The 9,236-nt window shown below is 48.2% G+C and overlaps 1 long non-coding RNA gene across 6 annotated transcripts; it reads left to right on the top strand.

The window, feature by feature from the left end:
* The first annotated feature begins 575 nt into the window (after positions 1-575).
* LOC143602596 (uncharacterized) lies at positions 576-1,458 on the top strand. 6 transcript variants are annotated; one of them, XR_013147879.1, is made up of 4 exons: positions 576-709; positions 858-904; positions 987-1,076; positions 1,160-1,458. It is a non-coding gene; the product is annotated as an uncharacterized LOC143602596 (long non-coding RNA). The 6 variants fall into 6 exon arrangements; XR_013147880.1 differs by having other exon boundaries at positions 855-904; XR_013147877.1 differs by having other exon boundaries at positions 855-907; positions 1,160-1,456.
* Positions 1,459-9,236: the final 7,778 nt, after the last annotated feature.

Below are 9,236 nucleotides of genomic sequence, written 5' to 3'. Positions count from 1 at the left end.
AGAAGATCAAAAAGACACATGGAAACCACCGTGCACCTCTTTCTTAACATGCCCATCGTTCGTTACAAATATTATTATTAATAATTGAAGAAACACTAAGTGACCCCGATAGATTAAGGATAATCTTAGGGTTAAGTAGATGTTTCCCACGAGGGTTAGGTCCGGTAAAGATGGCTATTCTTCTCGACCTGCAAAACAGACACCGTAAGCTCGTCACTGAGAAGGGGGGGTTCCTCCTTGTGACCACCCTCCGGCGTGAGAATCAGACTAGATTGCTCTGAATATAAGTGTATGTAGAGAGAAATAGCTAGAGAGAAGATGATGATACCGTTCCAAGGTGTTGGAGTATTTATAGCCGAAGGTAGGTTTCCAAGCAGGTACGGCCAGCTGTATATAATATTCCTTTTTCACCAACTATGGGCTAATTTTTAACCTTGTCATTTTGAACCATGCATACCCCCTACAAATAGGTTATTAAACCCATTTAAATACATTTTTAACCTTGTCATTAATATGTCGACTCGTTTTGACCCGAATCCGTTTATATCGTATTGTTGCGTATTTGATGTACAGAAGCATGGTGGGTCTACCTTCGGTGGAAAGCAGGGAAACGATCTTGAAAACGCTCCTTGCTAAAGAAAAGGTAGAAGACTTGGACTTTAAGGAGCTTGCAGTAATGACAGAAGGATATAGCGGAAGCGATCTTAAGGTGTGTTACATTTCATATTCTAAATATAGAACCATGAGAACCACATAAACACTATGTAGAAGTGATTATTATGTGGTTCTCTAAATACATAAAACGGGCAATGAGTATTGGCATTAACTACTGAAACATAATTTGTGTGTAACAGCAGCTTATCGACCCGTGAGAGAGCTAATGCAGCAAGAGAAGCAAAAAGATGTTGTAAGTCACACTTTTATTTATATATACAATCCTTTTTTTTCCAAATTTTATGTACTTAATAAATGTATTTCCGTTTCAGAAAAAGAAAGGAAGCGATGAAGAAGAGAGCGAAAGCGTTATTAAACTGAGACCTTTAAACATGGAAGATATGAGGCAGGCAAAGAATCAGGTAAACTTTATTTCAAAATGTTTGACGTTAATTAGTCAAATATGATATGATATGTGACGGGTTTATTTGGAAAATGGTGACAGGTAGCAGCGAGTTTTGCGGGAGAGGGATGTGTAATGGGTGAGCTGAAACAGTGGAATGAGTTATATGGTGAAGGAGGTTCAAGAAAGAAAGAACAATTGACTTACTTCCTATAACTGGTTGTAATGCCAATGTTCACCCAACCGAAAGGGTTGCTTATTATTGTTGGGGTTGAAATGTGAAATGTAACATACTTATGTATGTCTACTGGTTTGGTTTTGTTATGTAATACATCTAGACAGTGAATTGGGGATTGGGACTTGTTAAATCGTGATTTATTGTAAATTATATGGTTTGATTTTTAAAACCCGAACTTAACATAATTAGTGTGCTGAACTTAAAATAAGCGTAGGTGAAATGTAAACATAATGAGTAAATGAAGAGGTAGGTCCCAGCAGAGCCAGTTGGACGTCTGCGCAGTTGAACCCGCAAGACTCACCTTCAACAGGGACGCCTGCGCAAAGGCTAAACTCGCAAGACTCACCTTGAAGAGGGACGTCTGCGCAGAAACCAACTGGATCCGCAGGACCCACCATGCTCATAGACGTGACGTCCTTACGAGCAGTACGCAAGCTGTTCCCGCAGGAAAAGCCTCCCAATGGTGAAGTACCCCGCCTGTTCCCGCAGCTGCGGATACAAGCCATCAGGGAAGGCTACCTGCGCAGCAAGGCTACACGCACAAGGCACTTAACTCTTAAATAATTCAGTAATGTCACCTGAAGAAGGAGTGAGCAAGCCGGGAACACTCCCGCCCAAAGCCGGGAATACTCCCGCTCAAATGAGCCAGTCCGTACGCTACTGGAGGACCTTTTGTACTGTACCTGACGAGGTATGGACAAAAGGTCTGACCAAAGCAGCGACAGCTCACTGTGACAAAGGAATAGTACACAGCCGGCCTGGTCACTATCAGCCGCTGCCTACTCACCAACCCCTGTCACTATTAGCCGCTGCCTACTCACCAACCTGTCGTAGCACGTGCATAGCCTGCAGTTGGTGGAAAAGGAATAGTACACAGCCGGCCTGGTCCCTATCAGCCGCTGCCTACCCACCAACTGCCAGCATGGCAAGTGCGTAGCCCACAGTTGGCAGAACATGAATACTATTCAGCCGGTTGTACCTTCTTGGAAACCTACCTTCGGCTATAAATACTCCAACACCTTGGAATGGTATGGACACATTACATTACCTTATCACATCTTATCTTCTCTAGCAATCTCTTAATATACACTTATATTCAAGAGCAATCTAGTCTGATTCTCACGCCGGAGGGTGGTCACAAGGAGGTACTCCCCCCCCCCCCTTCTCAGTGACGAGCTCACGGTGTCTGTTTTGCAGGTCACCAGAAGAACCATCTTTGCCGGACATAACCCCTCGTGGGAAATATCTATTTAACCCCCAGATTATCCGTAATCTGCCCGGGGTCAATTAGTGTTTATTCATTGGCGCCATCCGTGCATAAAAGCTAGAATTTATTCTTTTTCAGTTTTTTCAAAACTTCTGGAAAGATGGTTAACGTTACTCCGGTCCCCAGGCCAGGGAGTAACCAAGAAACCCCGGTAACCACAACCCCAGCTACTGGGGGGAACACCGGCGAATACACACGTTTTACGAACACTACCCCGGTTACCCAAGCCGAGGCAAGTGCAGTAAATTTTACAAACACTACCCCGGTCACTCGAGCCGGGGCAAGTGCAGTAAACAATCATCCCCTGGGATTCATTGATACCCAGGCGGAAAGACGACAGACGAGGTTCCCCCACCAAACACTTGATCAAGTTAAAGCGTGGGAGGAAGCACATCAAAAGGAATTCCAAGCTGAGTTGGATGAACGCTTACGTTCACTCCAACAGGCTGACGAATTCGGAAGCACTCAACAGCTCAACATGAGCAATGAGTGCGAGTACTTGGACGATGATTCGGAGGAATCCGACACCGACGCAAACCCTCGCCATAGGGCGAAAGGGAAGCGTAAGGAAACGGACTTCCAACCGAGAAGGAATTTTGGAGAAACTTTCAAACCAAAAAACGCGGGTAGAAACCCACGTGACTTCTCCAAAGCTTTTAGACCAACTGTTGCAAATGCGGGAACGTCCAAGTTTGCAAGGGACATTGCGGAAGCAATCGCCCCGAAGAGTGCCAAGCAGATGCCCAACATCGGCACTTATGATGATATATCCGACCCAGACGATCATTTGAACAGATTCATAGCGGGGGCAACCGTCAGCAACTAGACGGAACCCACGTGGTGTTATATGTTCCAGATGACGCTGGTTGGAGCAGCCAGAGCGTGGTTCGACCGTTTACCGGTCCACCACATCTACGATTGGACAGACTTCCAATAGAAGTTCAGCCAACACTTCAGTCAACAAAGGAAGTACACTGAAGAACAATGGACAATCCTCAACTGCATCCGAGAGGAAGATGAGTCTTTACTAGACTTCATCACGCGCTTCAGTTCAAAGAAGCTAAGTCTGGGCAGTATTAGCGAAGATCTTGTTCACGCTGCTTTCATCCAGGGCGCGAAGGACCCAGAGCTCATCCGCACCTTAACGGGTAAAGATGGCATGCCATCCACATGGGATGCCATCATGACAGCAGCTAAACGCTTCGTGGAAACGGAAAGGCAACTGGGTAGAGATCTTCCCCAGAGCACAAACCTCTACACCCAGAAAACAAGAGAAAACAATGTCCTTACCGCCCGACTAAACAAAAAGAGGAAGCTAGGCATTTGGGAGTCAAGGGTAAACTTTGACACCTCATCCGGCTCTCGCCCTCGGTTAGGCGGAAAGGATAACATGCGGTCGTCAAACCGGAACTCCAGATGGACGCCGCTCACCAAAAGCGTCACCGAGATTTTCGACACCGAGAGGCTCCCATGGCCAAAGGCTCCAATAATCCGAGAGCGTCACAACGCTGATCAGAGCAAATTCTGTGACTTTCACAGGACAAAAGGCCACAACACCGACGAATGCATAGACTTGAAAGACATCATCGAGACATTCGTCAGAGATGGAGAACTCGCACACCTCGTGGCGTAAAGGATGCTGAGCAGGCCAACGCGTGTAGAACCCCAGTTGGGAAAAACACGAAACTACAGCTACAATGTTGGAGACTACATACTGCGTAAACAACGAGATTCCGAACCAAGTGCATATCGGCTCGATGGCACTCCCGTCCAAACAACATGGAAGGGAGCTCAATTACACAGTGCATGTAGATCAATTCCAAACTTGTAAAAGAAAAGGCCCAGGGCCACTTCTAATGGAAATGATTCTCCTTATCACATTGACGCTGATAATTTTACATTTATACTTATAGACTTTCCACACTGATATGCCGGTCTTCACCGCATACATAAGTGGGGAAGTAAGTCGTTGCGTGTGGAAGGCGGCAAAACCCGCATAAACACAAAAAACGGCAAACCTTCACGCAGGTCAGTCATAGGTGAAGTTCGGTCATCCCACTAAATGAAAGTGCCGGTCCTACCCGCACAATCATCATAGAGGAAACTGAACGTTAACCTATTGACAACCGCGCGTCGAACGGTTAACTTATCCAAAACACTGATATGCCGGTATTCACCGCATAAATAAGTGTGAAGAAGTCGTTGCGTGTGGAAGGCGGCAAAACCCGCATAAACACAAAAACGGCAAACCTTCACGCAGGTCAGTCATAGGTGAAATTCGGTCATCCCACTAAATGAAAGTGCCGGTCCTACCCGCACAATCATCATAGAGGAAACTGAACGTTAACCTATTGACAACCGCGCGTCGAACGGTTAACTTATCCAAAACGCTGATATGCCGGTATTCACCGCATAAATAAGTGTGAAAAGAAGTCGTTGCGTGTGGAAGGCGGCAAAACCCGCATAAACACAAAAAACGGCAAGAATTTCTAAGGAAAAGATGAGGAAAACCTTCACGCAGGTCAGTCATAGGTAAAGTTTGGTCATCCTACTAAATGCAAGTGACGGTCTTACCCGCACAATCATGATAGAGGAAACTGAACATTAACCTATTGACAACTGCGCGTCGAAAGGTTAACTTATTCAGAACACTTAGAAAATCTCTTAAGGAAAAAATGAGGAAAACCTCCACGCAGGTCAGATATAGGTAAAGTTTAGCCATCCTACTAAGTGAAATTGACGGTCTTACCCGCACAATCACGAAAGAGGAAGCAAAACTTTAACCTATTATCTGCCACGTTGAAAGGTTAACTTATTCAAAGTTCTTAAGAAATTGCTAAGTTAAACTAAAGTATGCACAAGCGAATCATATATTGTTTATGCGGCAAAACAAGTGCCAAATTAAACTATAATATGCATGAGCAAGTCGTATAACGTTTATAAAGCAAGAGTGACGGTCCTATCCGCACAAAAGATTTATATTCCATAAAAATTCAACTGTTACAGGAATGGCCGGGTATCTACCCACCTACAAGAATATAAATCTATACAAAGACGTAAATCTATCCTAACAGTGGGAAAGGATTTAAAAGATCAAGCTTCAGGGCCACTCCCTCCAAACCCACTTGTACCCGCACCATCAGTTGGCTGTGGCGGTTCAAGGAAGGTCTTGAGAATGGTTAGCCCATCATCAGCAGCAGCAACTTCGTTCACCTTCTCCACCACCGGGTGCGGGAAGGCGGCATACTGGTTCACTACTTGTTCATACGCAGCTTCAGTATCCACATCATATAAAGTGAAGTTGGAAGGCGGGATCCCCTTCTCAACGAACCCTAGACCAAGCAGGAAGCCAGCCTTTTCCCCATCCTCATGAGAAGCGTTGAGGGCTGCGCTCATGGCATCGTCATATGATGTGTCCGTGAAGACCCGATGCACAACCTATAAAACAAAAATACAAGTATCAAAACATTTTCTAAGTATAAAGAAAAGCGTAAAGACGTTATGAAGCTAAGCTTACCTGCGACAACGCTTCTCGTAGAAGCCATTCCTTGGTAACCAGAGCCTCCTGGAGGGCAGCTTGAGCTTGGTTACGGGCGCGTTCGGCTTCACTTTTGTTAAGGTTGGCAAGCAACACTTCCTTAGCAGCAGCCTCTTCAACGCCCTTTAGCTTACGCTCAGTATGGTCAAGCATACCCCTCTGGTCCAAGATTTCTTGAAGCTTCTTGGCATCTTCCATGGCCAAGGCATCATGAGCCTGCTGGAGCCTCTCTAATTTGGCTTTGAGCTCCTCATTTTCGGCGCGCAGAGGTTCAGCAACGGCTTCAGCCTTGGTGGCCCTCTCAGTCGCGTTCCGAGCAGTTTCCTTAGCCAACCGAAGCTGTTCGTTAACAGCTTGGGCAGCCTTGGAACGGGCCTCGAGACGGACCTGAACTTCAACCTCGAGGGCCTTGAAGGCCTTCTCCTTCTCCGCAGCAACAGCGGAGAGTCTCCTGTTCTCCTCCCGGATAGCCTGCGCCTGAGCTACTTCTTGGATACGAGTCGCCTTTAACTTGTCGTTTTCACGACAAAGCAGCTCGACGCGCGGCTGCATCCGGGCAAGGAGAATTCGAAGCTCGTTTGTCAGCCTACCCTCCTGGTAGCTTGACATAGCTTCTCCCAGTGCACCACTGGGGGCGGCGTGGCGCGCCCACTCGACGCAGTCCACAGCCGTCCGAAGGGTGGTTCCCCGGCGGATGTTCCACCGCGGAACAAACACCTCATTCGAATCCGACACTGCAAAAACAAAAAGCAGTTAGGAAAAGATGATAAAAAAAAACATAACAGGCCAAAATAACCCTACGCACCTGTAGGGTCGACCACAGGCCTGTAGCTGCCAAACCCATCACCCGAACCTAACGGATATCCATCTAAGAGGTCAGGCAGATGGGAAGGAGGCAGAGATTGGCTAGACGCCCCAACCCCAAACATACCTGCTGAACCGGCCGGGGGCGACGTGGTCGCCGGTGCCGGAGGCGCGGTTGAAGCCGCCCGTCGTAGGAACCAACGGAGGTGAACTCACCGGAGGTGAACTCACAACCGTGGTCGCCGCTGCGGAAGAGCCCGCAGAAAAACTCACCGCCGGCTCAGTGAAGGAATCTGTGAATATGGCACTGACAGCCGGCGGAGACGACGTCACAGTTGGAACAGTTGCCTCAACCGAGTGAGCAACTGAACCAACACTTGAAGCAGGCGCAGCCGCCTGGGTCATCGCCTCGGGTAGGTTGACCAAACCTACCGTCATGGGTCCAGAAGTGCTCCTCCCCGCTCCACCCTGGAATGCGGTTGCATCCACGCCTGCATGAAGACAACATATTTAAATATAATGGCGGAAAGATATGAAGTTAAAGTTAAAGTTTACACTTACGAGTCCTCTTGAGCTTGAAGGTGCGAATAGGCGGGGACGAACTCGATGGAGCCGGCCTCTTCACGCCGGTCAACGTCGTTGTACTAGGCTGCCCGGAGGTGACAGTTGTCTCAACCTCCGGAACAGTGGTCTCATCACCACCAGGGTTCCCCGCCACCTCTTCACTCTCGGTCTCCGACTCTGACCGATTCCCCTGATCGGCAGTGGAGGCAACCTTCGCCTTGCCCTTCCCGCCAGTAGCCTTCTTCTTCCGCGTGAAGAAAGGACCATCTGCGGATTCCTCAGAAGATGACAAAATTAGAGGAATTCCAGCAGAGGTTTGAGCATTCACAGGGCGAGGGTTAAATAACTCCTTACCTGGCCGCGTGGCGCTCATGATCGGGTGGCCCGGCGGGTAGACCTCCACAAACCGATCCGTCGTTTGCTCAAACATGGGCAACTCGTTCTCATCAAGAGCACGGGTACCCATCCGAGCGGGACCACCAGCTTCCCGCGGATGCAGGAGCGACTGTAGGTCGTTTCCATCTGAAAATAAGCGGAAAAACCCTAAATCAGCAAGAAGATATGAACCATACCGTAAGGGACAGAGTTCAAACCGTATTCAAGGATGATGGGAATCTGTGGCGCCTCCGCCCCAGCATCCTTCCACACCCGGCTCATCCCGAGCATCACCATCCCGGACTCCGCAAAGCGGTAAACCGGAGACTGGACCCGGGAAATCTTGGAGAACCATTCCGCATCCTCATAGTTGAAGGCGTGAAGGTTCGGGAGAGCTCTCCCGTTCTTGAACGTCATCGCTATGGGGACGACGCGAGCGGAGATATAGAAGAACTCCCGCATCCAAGACCGAAGACTGCGCTCGGTAGCGCAGATCTTCAAACCCTTGATCCGAGTGACCAAGGTATACCAACCCTGGATGCCCCTCCAGGAATAGAAGGTCATCAGGCGGTCGACATGGGGCTCCACGCCCAGAATGAGGCACACTCATTCAAAATGGCGAATCTTGGCGATCGCCATTGGGTGTACCTCCATCAGATGTACACCGTGTCTCTCCAAAACACGGTACACAAACTTCGTCAATGGGAACCTGAGATTCCCATAGATGAAGAATGCAGCATACACCCCTATTTTGCCCTTGGGGGCATCGTACACCGTCTGGTGTGGCTCAGGAAACTCAGGCTCGAAAGGCTCGAGCATGAACTTCCTGACGATGTACTGATACTGGTCGACGGGAAGAGCACACTGGCACTCGCCAGCAGTACTCTTATCGTCCCTATCAGAAATGGACGTCAGGTTCTCAGAATACACGTCCGACTCTTCAGCAGTAACTTCAAGATCATGAGAAGACATGTTTTGAATGTAAACAAGAACGATTTCAGGAGAATGCTTGACAGAAAAGTTAGAGTATTCGCCGGAAATCGTTTAGAAGAAGAAGAGAGGTGAAACTGTGAGTTGAGATGCAACCTCTCCTCCCTTTATATACTCATCGCAATGAATGCGATGAATTTAATGCGGAAGAAAGAGGAAAACGCCGGTGCAATGAAACTATGACACGTGGAAAAAGCAAGCTGGCAACAGCTGTTGACAGGACGCGTGCCGTAAACTTCGCGGCCACGCGCCCGAAAACTCGCGCCCACGCGCCTGAAAAAGCGTCTGGAATGACCATATACTGTCACGTCGCCATAACTTCCTGCACGTCCTAACACTGTCAGAAGAAACCGTCGGACGACGTTTCAACAGTTTGGACTGTTCTTATCCTTTCACCAACTCT

The sequence above is a fragment of the Bidens hawaiensis genome, unplaced genomic scaffold, assembly GCF_021521415.1.
Source record: "Bidens hawaiensis isolate Kalapana, Puna unplaced genomic scaffold, B.hawaiensis_p1.1 tig00059196_1, whole genome shotgun sequence".
Taxonomy (NCBI): Eukaryota; Viridiplantae; Streptophyta; class Magnoliopsida; order Asterales; family Asteraceae; genus Bidens; species Bidens hawaiensis.
The sequence above is the reverse complement of the archived record's forward strand: the minus strand, read 5'-3'. Positions and strand labels throughout refer to the sequence as shown.